Source organism: Schistocerca americana, chromosome 1 (genome assembly GCF_021461395.2).
Source record: "Schistocerca americana isolate TAMUIC-IGC-003095 chromosome 1, iqSchAmer2.1, whole genome shotgun sequence".
Lineage (NCBI taxonomy): Eukaryota > Metazoa > Arthropoda > Insecta > Orthoptera > Acrididae > Schistocerca > Schistocerca americana.
Window position 1 is genome coordinate 826671028 of NC_060119.1, and position 16528 is coordinate 826687555.

Consider the following 16528-nt stretch of genomic DNA (forward strand, 5'->3'; position numbering starts at 1 on the left):
GAGACGGAGGTGTTTCTTTTAGCTGCAGTGCACATGGTCCTCATGTCGGCTTACAAGCCATTGCTTCAGTCACTGATGTCAGTCTCACATCTGTGTGGCGTGTAGTACACAACCACAAGCTTCACCCGTACCGCCTGTCACTAACCCAGTAGCTGCGTGGGAACGATTTCCGTGCGAGAGTTACATTCTGTGAATGATCCATGCGTAATTTCAGGCTGGAATCTTTGCAAGGTGTTATGTTCCCTGATGAGTCCACGTTCACAAATTATGGTGCAGTGAATCGCCATAACGTACACTACTGGGCCGCAGACAATACTCGGTGGGTACGATCTGTCGGCCGTCAACGTAGGTGGTCTATTAATGTATGGTGTGGAATCCTTGGGGAATCATCGGTCAACACTACTTCCCAGGTACACTGACAGGTGAGTTACATCCCGCGTTTATAGTCGACATTTTGGGTGGTCTCCTTAAACATGTGTGTCTACACACGATAGTCCATATGTGGATGCAGCACGATGGTCACCCAGCCATTCTGCGTGTGCTGTTGTGGAAGAACCAATCAACAGGTTTGCAGGAAAGTGGTTGGGGCGTCATGGTCCTCATTCATGGCCAGCAAGGTCGCCGGATTTAACACCATTAGATTTTTTCTTGTGGGGATAGCTAAAGGATTGTTTATGTCACTGAGCCCACATCCCCAGATGATCTAGAACGTCGCATCGAGGACGCATGTTGCTCCGTGACACCGGCGATGTTACATCTCGTCCGCAGATCCTTTTGAAGGTAGATTCCATTGTGCATTCAGGAACATGGACACACATTTGAAAGTCTCATTTAAATCAACTTCCCACCGCTAGAACATCTGTCACCCACCACACAGCCATGTATTATGTACAGCGTGTGTTATCTGCCACTGAAATTTTGAAGTGTTGTAGTTCCCAAATTAAAAGTGCTAGGAATGTAATTTAAATTGGTGTATACACAACTGGTGTTACTGATTCCAGTGCATAACACAAACAACTATCGTTCCATTTAAAAAATTGTATCTTTTCGCTGTAACTCTTTGGATAATAACACAATAAACTACGTTCATAGCTCCGCAGACAGTGTAACGTTTCTTTGGTGACTTACCGCAATAAATATTTCCGTCGCCTATTACTTCGTAACTTACAGAGGCAAACACATTTAGTGAAACATCCTGTATATTGATAGATGCAATTTTCAAGAGATTATTAGGTATTGCCATGTCACCTACCATGTCATATTTGGAAACTAGCAGTATGAATTAATTTTATTTGCACATTTTATAACACCGAAGTGTCCCTATGCATGATTGATATACCATATTAGTCTGTTCTGATGCCCACAGAGGAAGCATCACTGTCTTCATAACTGTGTCCGCTGCTCAGACTCACTCAGCGTCCTTCAAAGGCTATGTACGCTGTACACCGCCCACCCCTTTGTGCAGGAAAACTGTCACTTGCTCACTCTTGGTGGGGCCAGTGACATGTTTCTGTGGGTTCCTGGTCATGTCTGTCTGCCAGGAAACGAGGCTGCTGACGGTGCTGCCCGCGAGTTCCTGTACGATCTCTGTGTTGCCATCTGTCAGGAGGTGGTGTCGCTTTGGCATCACCAATGGTCCTCTCTTCACGTAAATAAAATCCGTCTTATTAAGCCTCTCCCAGCGGCCTGGACGACCTCCTCTCGGCCCTCCCACCGGGAGGAGGTCATTTTAACGAGGCCGCGTATTGGGCACTGCCTTTTCAGCCATCGTCATTTGATAAGTGGCGCTACCCCACCACTTTGTACACATTGCGCCCAAGTTTTAACTGTCCGCCACTTCCTGACGGAATGTCCATTTTTTGACCATTTATGTTACCGCTTGGGTTTGCCGTTTGAGTTATCGACCACTTTAGGAAATGACGCGCTGGCTGTCGACCTCGTTTTACTTTTTATAGCAATATGACGAAGGCCATTTAATTTTTAGTTTTGGACTTCCGTTTCTGTATAGTGTCTTTTTTAGCCCTTTATCCATGTGCCTGTTTTTAGCTGTCTTCTATTATGTCAATTGGGACTGACGTATAGTCGTTTTTTAACTCCTCTCTGTCTTCGTGTTCTATAGTTCTGACTTGGGTGCGTATGACCTCAGTCGTTTTTTGCGCCGTAAGCAAAACAAAACCAAAACCAATTAGGTGTAAGACGAAATTCAAGTGACATGTCTGGGTGATAGAGCGTATTACAGTCTATTAGAGCTCGTTTAATTTTATGAAACGCTACTTAGCATTCTTTTGACCAGTAACAAGTCATAAGTTTTCTTAGCAAATTCAGCTAAAGTTCGCAATTTAATAGCTGATCGGGTAAAAATCATCTATAGAATCAGGCAAACTTGATGAAAGTGGTTAATTGCTTCTTACCCCAAGGAACTGGAACATTTTTTATTTCACTTCTTTTATCATTATCCAGAAATATACCATGGGGTGTAATCATATGTCCCAAGAATTTGGTTTTCTAGTGTCCGAATTTTGATTCTTGTAAACAACATGTGCGTAGTATCCATTCCATGAGACTGACATGAGCTTGACATGTTTAGTTCACGATCTATAAATCGTCTACAAACAGGGCTACTCTGATGTGGTCTTGGTACAGAGGTGAGTTCTTCAATAAATCCAAAAGGACTAGTCTAATATTTCATACTAGCTTCACTACTGGCAAGCAGTAGGCTACAATATGGTCACATGGTGGCTAACTGTGTTCCAGTTCACCATTTTTTCGAATTCGTTTGATCACAGCAGATCCTGTTGTTCACAGAATTAAGTAAGAATTCTGACAGGAGGCTTTACATCAAATTTCATTAGGGCGGAATTCATAACTTTGGATTAGATCAGGCTTCTCTTCAAAAACATTCGAATATTTCAATAACATACTTGTTAAATCATACCACTGCTAATTGCACAATTATGTAGACTAAGCTACTTTACTCATGGCTTGCTCCCTGACACAGGAAACGGTAGTTACGTTGCTGCCTATTTGTATACTTACTCTCACTACTGATTAACTTTATTTTTTCCTTTTCGAAATTTGCCCATAGCCTTTGTCAGTCTTCAGCAAATCCACAGACACTTCAACACCATCGACTACTAAGTAGCATTTCCCGTATGAAGAGTCAACCTTTGTATCCTTTGCCCATAGAAATTCCATACCTAATGTAAAGTGCACCACCAAATAATCAAAACTGGGATCATGCATCCTATCGCTGCATTTCGCAGCTTAGCAGACAGGCAGGCAGGGAGGCCTGTAACTTCAAATTTCGAGATCTGGTGCGTACAGCTCTCAGAATTTTACAGTTACCTACGGACAAGATTGGTAAATTAACATAGTCTCTTGAACATCAGTGGTGGCTATATTAAAAGCAATGCATGAATCTAATATCATTACTGTCGGAATGTAGCCTAAACATGCAGTTATCGCCGACTGTGATTCTGTAGCATGTTGATCATTACAATTATTTACGTCACAAAAATTCTACCTTCTTAGCTGAGTTGTAATGTGTTTGCCTACCATGTAGTGGGCCTAGGTTCGAACGCCGGTCGGGATGGAGATTTTCTCCGCTCGTGGAGTGGGTGTTGTGTTGTTCTCATCAACATTTCATCATCACTGACGTGCAAGTCGCCCAGTGTGGCGTCACCTGGAATTAGTTGTCGAACCCGGCGGCTTAACTTTCCGGATGGGACCTCCCGGCCAGCAATGTCACTCGATCACTCCATTCTTTTTACATCACAGTAAAGTTTATCTTTTTGCATGCCCAGGGCTGTATCTACTATCTTGTCATCTCTATTTCCGTATCAAGTTAACTGATTTGCACTTCCTCTATCAAACGCCGTGACTACCATTTCGGCGCATAATGAGGTCCTAATTAGTTTTCCTGTACAGATGTGAATGGGCGATTGTTTTCGTCCTCCACATTTCTGTCAGGGGTTCGGTTACACGACTTCGGTCAGTTTGATAGTCTTGCTCTCATTTCTGCCACTGATAGTGACCCTTATTTTTTGCATGACGTGCGGTGTATCTATTATCTTGTCATCTGTATTTACATTAACTAGTGTAATTATGGTGATTGTTGTTACTATTTTCATGTTACTTTCCTAGCATGTTGTGTTGCTCAAAACGATTTGCACTATGGTTCACATCAGAATAAACAGTGTATCTACTCCAGTTATTATTGGCTTTTGCTGTTGTAATTTTTCACACTGATTGTTCGAGCTTCTGTATCTTTGTAAATCAAATCAATTGAATCAAATACGGACATGAATTCCTCTAGATTTCAGTTGCGTTCATTGATTAGTTTTTCTCTTACATGTATCGGCCACTTTTCCTTCAGTAGTCTCAGTGTGTTATGCCAATATATCCGAGCGAAGTCCCGTGGTGGTAGCACACTGGGCACGAATTCGGGAGGACGACGATTCAAATCCACGTCCGGCTATCCACATTTAAGTTTTCCGTTATTTACCGGAACAATTCCAGGAAAATCTCGGAATGGTTCCTTTGAAATGACATGACTGATTTCCTTCCCAATCCTTGACGCAATCCGAGCTTGTGCTCCGTCGCTAATGACCTTGATGACCTAAACCCAGTCTTCTTTCCTTCATGCCAATATTTTGTTTTGTTGATGTATTTTTCAAAGCATTTTCTTAGGCTACCCTGATGGGTGTGGAATGGCTTCTGATTGGAAAACTCCTTCCAGAGTCGTTTCAGTATGGGTGTAGACCAGTAACTCACGAAGACGGACTTCTCAAATTCCTTGCACAGAGTGGCACACATAAACCCGGCACCCGCACTGAAAGGAATATGAATGAATAAAATCAACGTACATCATCGCTTTCTTACATTATTATTGTACAGTTTCATTATTAATTATGTAATTAACAGTTTAAGTTACAGATTTACTTTTACTAGTTTAATAAGCATATTTTAGAACGGAATTTAAAGTCTGTGTTCAAAATGTTCTCCGCCAACATCCAAGCCAAGTTGTGCACGTCGAAGCATGTTAAGGAAAACACTTTTCAGTACTCTTTGAGGAATGTTCGAAATTACTTCACATATGTTGTTTTTTAATGTGTGAAGTGTTGTGGGATTGTTGTAATAGACTCTAGCTTTCAGAAATCCCCAGAGATAAAAGTCACATGGTGACAAGTCGGGAGAGCGGGGTGGCCACAAGGCCTTTACGGACGTCCAGGGTACTTCATTTCCAATTATTTTCCTCTTTAGTTCGGATCGTTTGTGAATTACCTTTACCTGTTGGGCAGCGCTATTATTTACCCTTATCTGCGGTATGACGAACAATGGTCCTCTCTTCTGTAAAATCAGTATGCATACGAGCTAGGGACAAATCCGACGTGTGACAAGTTGCCCCATGTTTCTGGCAATATGCACAACATTTTTCGCTTGGAATTAACAGACCCGAAAATTAATTGTAGAGTTTGCAAGTAAACATGTGTGTTGACAGTTTCGTTGAAGAGCAGTGGTCCAATAATTCTGTTACCAGATACAGCACACCAAACACCAATTTTTAAATCGTGTAACGGCTTTTTCTGTATGCCATGGGGATTCTCTGTAGCCGAAGTGTCTTGTGTTTAATGAATTAACGTAACCCGACAAATGAAACCAAGCTTCATCCGTCGATAAAAGGTGGATCGGATCAAGATGGCCCCCAGCGACATTTTCCAGCGACATTTTCCAGCTCTGTCCGCTTCTTTTCTTTGCTGAACAACACTCACACGGTAGGGTTTCATTTTTTAGCCTTGAAGGATGCGTTGACATGACCTGCGAGGTATTCCACATTGCTGTGACAATCGTCGTGTTGACTTATAGGGACTTCTTTCAGTGTGTGCCGGCACGTTTGCCACAACATCAGGTGTACGTACAGGCGGTGCGTTATTTCTCTTTAAAGTAACAACACTGCCTGTCGAACGCCACTTTCTCACTAGATCCTGAATCGTTGATTTTGCAGCAATATTACTTTCAGGACACTTTCCATGAAAAGTGTCACGAACAACTTTAATGGTCTCAGAGTACACATATTCCGCAACAATGAACACACGCCCTTCAATGGAGTAAGATATGGCAATGAAGTACACGGCTCGTAACGACTACTTTCCGTATGAACTACTCACACGGTACTGCTGATGGAAGGTGGCAAAGAAGCTAGTAATGCTACTCGCGCGTGGAAATACCCCCGACTGTAGAGTCTCTTTTAACATAACCACTTACAAAACCTACTTTCTGTACTTCGGACCACGAACAAGACAATGCTCCACGAAATATTAAAAAAAAAATCTTTTTGTGAGGTACAAGCCCTGAAGCCCTCAGAAGTGACATGTCTCCTCAAATTCTCTGCAAGTAGCGTGGAAATAAATATTGACGGAACGCGTGCGTTATAAGACGATTGGTGCAACAGTTGTGTCGATGGTTCACATTCTGCTCGCTGTGAATTACTTGACATGGCTTTGGACGCGTAAATATCTTCCGACCTGTGTGAAACCGAGTGACTGTCGTGAAATATTTTCTTTGCTTTGCCAAATTCTTTCTTTACATTTTATATCTGCTCACTTATGGCACATTGCCGTAGAGACAAATCTTGGTCTGCCTTTTCTGTAACTTTGCATAACGCGACTTTTATCTGACTGGCTGAATGACTCCATTCAAATATAACCTCATTCGTTATTTTGCAAACCGATACTTGGAACTTCGCATGTATTGTTTCTATTATTTGTGTGTCCTTTTCGGACGTCCAGGGTACTTCATCTGCAAGTATTTTCCTTTTTAGCTCGGATAGTTTGTGAATAATCTTTACTTGTTTGGCAGCACTATTCTTCTTCTTTTTGTGTTCAGCCTTGTGGTTGCTTTGCAGCAGAACGCCATTCCTCTCTTCTGTCTGCCTTCCTCTTCATTTCCACGTATGTGTTACATCCAACCTCATTCATGATCTGTTGCATGTATGATATCCTTGGTCGCCCCCGCCGATTCCTTCCCTCGGTAGCCCTTTCTGTTATTGTTCCAGTGATGTTATTGTGTCATAGTATGTGCCCTACAAGTTTGTCTCTTCTTGTTTGTATGTGCCTGCACAGAGATCTGGTTTCCTGTACTCTTCTAAGCACCTCTTCGTTTGTTACTTTGGCTCTCCAGCTGATGTTCATCATCCTTCTATAGCACCGCATCTCCAGGGCCTCTAGCCGTCTTCTCTCTTCTCTTCCAAATGTCCAAGTTTCACATCCGTGTAGGGTCACACGTTTCCTTGTTTTCAGACTGATGTTATTGCTGGTGAGTAAGTTCCTTCTCCAATTAAATGCATTTTTGGCCTTTTGTATTCTGCTCGCAATTTCTTTCCGGCTTCTGCCATCCCTTGTGATTTTGCTTCCCAGGTAAGTAAATTTCTCTATCACTTCCAGCTCCTCTCTTCCAACTCTCACTATCAGAGGTTCATATTCTGCTCCTGTACTGCATACCATCACTTCAGTCTTTTTCTTGTTTACTCTCATTCCATACTGATTGCATAGGATTTTTTCCATTGTTCTGAGGACTTCGTCTAGATCTTCTTTTGTCTCCATGACTATAGCAATATCATCTGCATAACGAAGCATGTCTATCTTATGCCCATTAATTTTGATCGCCACCTCAGTAGTTACTGGAACTTCGCCTATAGCTTCCTGGATCAGCGCTATTATTTACCCTTATCTGCAGGATGATGAACAGTTTCAGATGATGTTGTTCGTGTTTATTTCATCTCAACTACTTCATCGATTAATTTCTGTGTTGCTTCTGGCAGACCTGCTCTTGCTAACTTAAACGCTGCAATTTCAGCTGAGATTTCGTTTGACAAAGCATGCGGTTTCTCTCAAATTTCTAACACCGAAACCTCGTGCTTAGCTAAACTTTCTGTCTGTGTTGCAAACGTGATGGCCTGTGTGACGGACATGGTCGCTCACGTCGGCGAAATTTCACCTACGCGATGTAATACGTGCCGTTGCAATTAGCTCCATTTTTAGGAAAAGTTCTGTTAATGGATCAGGCGGAAGATTTCCATGAGCGGTATATATTTCTGATTCATTGCTCAATTGAGTATCGCTAGTCTCAGTAGAGTCCGCTTATTTGTTTCGCAGTTTGTAACACAAAGTGAAATTAAATACAAATTTCTCAAGAAAACCAATAACAAAACCCATTACTATGCTCAATGAATGTCAACAATGGTAGCTGGCTCGTAATAAGTTTCGAGGGGGGAAAAATAGGTGCCTGTCACCAGCATTCGCACGGCGCGCAAATTCTTCTGTCTGCCGAACAACAAATTACTAATTACAGTAACTAATTTACAAGAGAAATGTCCTAAAACTTCGTAGTAAGCAAGACAGTAGAAGAATAAGAAAAAATTCCAAATTTACCGTCAGCCTCCACCGACGAAAATTGTTCTTCTCTTTTCGTTGTAGTTTTTAATTTTATCATTTGTTTTATGACCATATACTATTTTTTTGTAGACATCCTCCTCTCAGAAAATCAGAATACGTTTTACACGAAGCATAAAATATATTTGCAGTTATAAGTTAATTCAATGACTTAACCCCCTTTCATGACGTCGGTAGTCAGTTATAATGTGTAATGAGATTTAATATTCGCTTGTACTATTTGACGATTTACATCAGCCAAACCTATGGGGTCAGTGACGTTATTCTTTAATACGAAATTTTACAGAATCATCGCCACAAAGCGATAAACTTGTACACAAGCTATCGAAAGCCGAAGAAACTGACGTAAGCCTTCGTTCGTTACAATCTGACAATGACTAATTTCAGGGTAAGCTATTTACATGGACTGTCGTTGGGGGCTGTTAGTGAGCTCAGAGATCGTCGGCCACATAATGAGTCAATTTAGGGATAAATTATGCCCAAAATACAAATACAAATACGTCATCATAGTTGTGATACTGATATTTTGACGCATACAAGCTACTTACGTTTCCTCTCATTGTTAGTTAGCAAGGTTCGTTAACATTAGTGTATTGTTGAGCATTGTTTAGCTATTTCTTCGTACTACATTAAAAAATTGCAGTTACTAGTACTAGTGCTACGACCAATTGCTTGATGAACATATTGTGTTGGTAACAGATTCCTGCCTACCGCCCGCATTGGATGCCACAAAGGTGAGCAGGCGCCGAGGCGTCTAACAGATAGAAATCACATCACTCCTCAGCGGCGAAGAGGTAACAGGTCTTACAACGAGCTGCTTGTAATGTAGGCAATGTTAACCGCCGCCGCTGCCCGGAGCACTTACGGTATCGCACGGGGCCATCTTTACGGCCTAACGGCACCATTTTTACTTCATTGAGATTGAAGATCGTAGGATGTAAACAAGACGTGAGCACAGCGTAGAAGATAGTGGTCCATCCTTTGAATTATAAGAATCTGACACGTATAAAGCTGCCTGCATTTATGTATATGTCAAAATAATGATGGCTGAGGTTCCAAGTAAACAAGGATGTGTTTCAGTTGTGCGGAGGTATGTAAGGATCACAATATTAATGCATTTACATTCGAAGTACGCATATAAATTATTCTTCAACGTTTATTCTCATCCGTTTGTTCTTTAGTTTCGTCTCTCTTAGCTGTAGTGTATTTTAATTTACAATACAAGGAACTACACGCTTTTACCGTTGTATTCAAATTGGTGAATTTATTTCCCCTGATAAATATGATGGAACTACTGAAAATACGTGGATTCTCACTGTTGTCTTGTCAGTATCTTGATAAATTGCCACTGGTTTCAATATCATTATATCATTAACGTAGACTGTATTTACTTATTACCCCAATAGCTCAGTTAGTCGAACACCAATAAAATATTTGATCAGATTTTTGCTGTCGTCTGCTCTGCAACTGACATTTCCTATATGTACTTACGCCATATAAACTTCGCTTTTTATTGGGGATCCTGCAAAAAAAAAAAAAAAAAAAAAAGCATAGGGGAGTGGCGCATACATGTATCACAAATGTTAGCTTCGTCATAGGCAGCATAAACTCGCAATCATCAAATTATTGAACGTGTAAGTGAGTACGAGAAAAGCCATAGACCAAATGAAAACAGAAAAAAATCTAAAAATGTGTGACTGAAAAATATAAAAAAAATACTGAATATGCGATGGAAGAAATAAAATTCAGGCATGTTCTGTTTGTAGTTTCAATATTTCGGTGATTTTCATCCTTTTTTATTTTTGATTTTTATTTGTTGTAAATTCTTATTTCCGAACATAAGTTTATGGAGTTTGCAGTTCTACGCCATCACTGTTAATGCCTTACTTTTACAACATTAACAGTCACAGAAAGTATTGACGTACGCTTTACAGAACACAACACTGCAGTTGTTTCTATAAAGATGGCTTCCCAACAAGGCAAAGGGCGACGGACTCTTTCTTTGCTATACCCTTGTATAAACTGGGCTACCGTTCCGTCGCCGTCTGTACGTTTCTGTGTGTCTATGTTCATCCATTTAATATTTTGTAATCGAGACGATAGTACATGCACATTTCATGTTATGCCACAATAATTCGCTGACTCTTCTGTTACCCAAGGATTTCTACAAGCTCTCGTCCTTTTACCTACTTGATACTCTGCTGCCTTCACTATTTCATCTCTCAAAGCTACCATTCTTCTTCTACTGTATTTCTTTCCCCTGCTTTTGTCAATCGTTCCCTAACGCTCTCTCTGAAACTCTCCACAACCTCTGGTTCTTTCAGTTTATTCGGGTCCCATCTCCTTAAATTCCTAACGTTTTGCAATTACCGCAGTTTCACTCTGCAGTTAATAACCATTAAATTGTGGTCAGAGTCCACATCTGCCCATGGAAATGTCTTACAATTTAAAACCTTGTTCCTAAATCATTGCCTTATCATTATATAATCTATCTGAAATCTTCCAGTGTCTCCTGGCCTCTTCCACGTATACAACCTTCTTTTATGATCCTTAAAGCAAGTGTAATGTATCATTAAGTAATGTTCTGTGCAAAATTCTACCCGGTGGCTTCGTCTTTCATTCCTGGCCAGCATTCCATATTCACCTATTACTTTACCTTCTTTTCCTTTTCTTGCTATAGAATTCCAGTCCCCAGTGACTATTAAATTTTCGTCTCCTGTCGCTATCTGCATGACTTCTTTATCTCATCATACATTTCTTCAATCTCTTCGTCATCTGCAGGGCCTATAAACTTTTACTAATTTGATAGGCGTGGGCTTTATGTCTATCTTGGCTACAATAATGCGTTCACTATGCTGTTCATAGTGGCCTACCCGCGCTCCTGTTTTGTTATTCATTATTAAACCTACTCCTGCATTACCCCTATTTGATTTTGTACTTATAACCCTGTATTTACTTGACCAAAAGTCTTGTTCCTCCTGCCGCCGAACTTCACTAATTCCCACTATATCTAACCTTAACCTATCCATTTCCCTTTTCAAATTTTCTAACCTACGTACCCGATTAAGGGATCTGAAATTCCATGCTCCTATCCATAGAACGCCAGTTTTGTTTCTCCTGATAATGACGTCCTCCTGAGCAATCCCCGCACGGAGATTCGAATGGGAAGGTATTTTACTTCTGGAATATTTTATCCAAGAGAACGCCATCATCATTTACCCATACAGTAAAGCTGCATGCCCTCGAGAAAAATTATGGCTGCAGTTTCCCCTTGCTTTCAGCCGTTCGCAGTACCAGCACAACAAGGCCGTTTTCATTAATGTTACAGGGCCAGATCAGTCAGTCATCCAGACTGTTGCCCCTGCAACTACCGAAAAGGCTACTGCCCCCCTCTCAACAGATAACCCTTTGTTGTTGTTGCACCAGTGGTACGGCTATCTGTATCGCTGAGGCACGCAAACCTCCACACCAACCGCAAGGTCCATGGTTCATGATTTCTTATAATTTATTTGTGCTGCAAGGAATTTTCTTAAGACTGCTTGTGCTCTGGCGTCGGTGCTGTTTACCGCTCCTTGACAGGCCCTCTCATTCTTGGACCACTCGGCTTGCACAGCGTCGTGTTTATGCAATTCTAGGCACAGGCCTCAGACAGCGAAGTCTCACGCTGTCCGTCTTCTGCAGTGTTATTTCTTCCAAGCGCAGCCGTAGCTGTTAATGCTACTGTTTGAAGTTAAGTTGAAATTTTACAGTTATTCTGAGTCATTGTATTTGTTAATTAAAAGAGGCTCCCTTTTTATAACCTTATTGTTTCTTTGTTATTTTAACATTTTACTAGTGGTTCAGGTCTCAATGATCATTCTTGGTTAATGTAAATTTCAATGATTTGAATATTATTGTGTAATCCCGTAAGCCTTGCTATCATGTCTGTTTTAATGGGTTTCAAATATTTTGTTCTTCTTCTTTGGTTACCTTGTAATTCAGTATAGGAATTTTTTGACCATGGCCTATGATGTGGTCGGTTCAGTTTCATCAAATTTTTTTATTGATGTCTTCTGCTCATGAAGTTTTGTTAATTTTTATGGCTCTTTAAATTTGGCTTGAAGTTTGCATCATTAGTCTTTTATCTTACGGTTTGGCTAACAGTGATTGCGTGTGGGCTGTTATTATATTTTCTTCCAGCACTGATTATCGTTCAGCATCCAGATTAATGGTTGCTTAGTTAAATTCGTAATTGGTTTAATGTAATTCACTCTGTGCAAAACAAACTGTATGTTGTAGCAATGGATGAACTGTGCCAAATCCCCATTAGCCTAGACATACCTTGCTTTTCTTCTCGGCTAAATTAAGAGGTTGTGTTATGCATTTCAACTGATTTTCGCAGAGTCTGAGCCAGCCACTGTAGCCGAGCGGTTCTAGGCGCTTCAGTCCTAAACCTCGCGATGGCTACGGGTACCAGGTTCGAATCCTGACTCAGGCATGGATGTGTGTGATGTCATTAGGTTAGTTACGTAAATGTAGTTCTAAGTTCTAGAGGGTTGATGACCTCAGATGTTAACTCCCATAGTGCTCAGAGCCATTTGAACGCAGAGTGTGGTTGTGCTCCGCTCAGAGGGTGTTAGGGGTGGGGAGAGAGAGTTTTGCCTATGCTCCTTCATCTTCATTCAGTGAATTAACATCAGTATCTAAGTCGTATCTCTACGGGAAGTATAAAACAGCCAACCAGTTGACACAAATTTTTACTTCAAATATGGGTGCGTTCATCAGAAAAGTCCACAATTACCTAAAAAGATAATAAATGTCACCATAAAGGAAAGTTAAACTTTATTCCGAACACGTCTATAAGAGGCATGTACTTACATGTACTAACTGACGAACAATTTTAAGAAAAGTAATGCTCTTAATAGAACTGACTGGAATTTAGAAAAGTTGTGTGGTCTCAAAAAATAGGTACTAGTCGTTTTTTCGTCATTTATTCCAAACGATTTGTGTCAGGCTCTGCCCATCATCAGATTCCCTTGTGTAAACATGATAACAAATAATTATTTTTTGCATATTAGATGTTAACAAGAACACGCAAGATCAATACATACCATTTAATACCAAAAATAACTTTGACAGCTTGTTCCTTACTCAGACATTCACGAACCAAAAGGTGAGACATATAATTTAAACTTGGAGAATGGGTATCATGTCCGTGAGAAGGACTACGGAAAACTGGTACTTCTGTGCGCTCGCATTTGCTAGGTAAACCACACGGTGCAAGAGGGTACACAGCACGGCACTGCGGCTATACAAATACCGACATGTTTACAAAAATTAAAACATTAACCAATAACAAACATCTACATCTACATCTATACTCCGCGAGCCACCTTACGGTGTGTGGCGGAGGGTACTTATTGTACCACTATCTGATCCCCCCTTCCCTGTTCCATTCACGAATTGTGCGTGGGAAGAACGACTGCTTGTAAGTCTCCGTATTTGCTCTAATTTCTCGGATCTTTTCGTTGTGATCATTACGCGAGATATATGTGGGCGGTAGTAATATGTTGCCCATCTCTTCCCGGAATGTGCTCTCTCGTAATTTCGATAATAAACCTCTCCGTATTGCGTAACGCCTTTCTTGAAGTGTCCGCCACTGGAGCTTGTTCAGCATCTCCGTAACGCTCTCGCGCTGACTAAATGTCCCCATGACGAATCGCGCTGCTTTTCGCTGGATCATGTCTATCTCTTCTATTAATCCAACCTGGTAAGGGTCCCATACTGATGAGCAATACTCAAGAATCGGACGAACAAGCGTTTTGTAAGCTACTTCTTTCGTCGATGAGTCACATTTTCTTAGAATTCTTCCTATGAATCTCAACCTGGCGCCTGCTTTTCCCACTATTTGTTTTATGTGATCATTCCACTTCAGATCGCTCCGGATAGTAACTCCTAAGTATTTTACGGTCGTTACCGCTTCCAATGATTTACCACCTATGGCATAATCGTACTGGAATGGATTTCTGCCCCTATGTATGCGCATTATATTACATTTATCTACGTTTAGGGAAAGCTGCCAGCTGTCGCACCATGCATTAATCCTCTGCAGGTCCTCCTGGAGTACGTACGAGTCTTCTGATGTTCTGATGTTGCTACTTTCTTGTAGACAACCGTGTCATCTGCAAATAGCCTCACGGAGCTACCGATGTTGTCAACTAAGTCATTTATGTATATTGTAAACAATAAAGGTCCTATCACGCTTCCCTGCGGTACTCCCGAAATTACCTCTACATCTGCAGATTTTGAACCGTTAAGAATGACGTGTTGTGTTCTTTCTTCTAGGAAATCCTGAATCCAATCACAAACCTGGTCCGATATTCCGTAAGCTCGTATTTTTTTCACTAAACGTAAGTGCGGAACCGTATCAAATGCCTTCCTGAAGTCCAGGAATACGGCATCAATCTGCTCGCCAGTGTCTACGGCACTGTGAATTTCTTGGGCAAATAGGGCGAGCTGAGTTTCACATGATCTCTGTTTGCGGAATCCATGTTGGTTATGATGAAGGAGATTTGTATTATCTAAGAACGTCATAATACGAGAACACAAAACATGTTCCATTATTCTACAACAGATTGACGTAAGCGAAATAGGCCTATAATTATTCGCATCTGATTTATGACCCTTCTTGAAAATGGGAACGACCTGCGCTTTCTTCCAGTCGCTAGGTACTTTACGTTCTTCCAGCGATCTACGATAAATTGCTGATAGAAAGGGGGCAAGTTCTTTAGCATAATCACTGTAGAATCTTAAGGGTATCTCGTCTGGTCCGGATGCTTTTCCGCTACTAAGTGATAGCAGTTGTTTTTCAATTCCGATATCGTTTATTTCAATATTTTCCATTTTGGCGTCCGTGCGACGGCTGAAGTCAGGGACCGTGTTACGATTTTCCACAGTGAAACAGTTTCGGAACACTGAATTCAGTATTTCTGCCTTTCTTCGGTCGTCCTCTGTTTCGGTGCCATCGTGGTCAACGAGTGACTGAATAGGGGATTTAGATCCGCTTACCGATTTTACATATGACCAAAACTTTTTAGGGTTCTTGTTTAGATTGTTTGCCAATGTTTTATGTTCGAATTCGTTGAATGCTTCTCTCATTGCTTTCTTTACGCTCTTTTTCGCTTCGTTCAGCTTTTCCTTATCAGCTATGATTCGACTACTCTTAAACCTATGATGAAGCTTTCTTTGTTTCCGTAGTACCTTTCGTACATGATTGTTATACCACGGTGGATCTTTCCCCTCGCTTTGGACCTTAGTCGGTACGAACTTATCTAAGGCGTACTGGACGATGTTTCTGAATTTTTTCCATTTTTGTTCCACATCCTCTTCCTCAGAAATGAACGTTTGATGGTGGTCACTCAGATATTCTGCGATTTGTGCCCTATCACTCTTGTTAAGCAAATATATTTTCCTTCCTTTCTTGGCATTTCTTATTACACTTGTAGTCATTGATGCAACCACTGACTTATGATCACTGATACCCTCTTCTACATTCACGGAGTCGAAAAGTTCCGGTCTATTTGTTGCTATGAGGTCTAAAACGTTAGCTTCACGAGTTGGTTCTCTAACTATCTGCTCGAAGTAATTCTCGGACAAGGCAGTCAGGATAATGTCACAAGAGTCTCTGTCCCTGGCTCCAGTTCTGATTGTGTGACTATCCCATTCTATACCTGGTAGATTGAAGTCTCCCCCTATTACAATAGTATGATCACGAAACTTCTTCACGACGTTCTGCAGGTTCTCTCCGAGGCGCTCAACTACTACGGTTGCTGATGCAGGTGGTCTATAGAAGCATCCGACTATCATATCTGACCCACCTTTGATACTTAACTTAACCCAGATTATTTCACATTCGCATTCGCTAATAACTTCACTGGATATTATTGAATTCTTTACTGCTATAAATACTCCTCCACCATTGGCGTTTATCCTATCCTTGCGGTATATATTCCATTCTGTGTCTAGGATTTCGTTACTGTTCACTTCCGGTTTTAACCAACTTTCCGTTCCTAATACTATATGCGCACTATTTCCTTCAA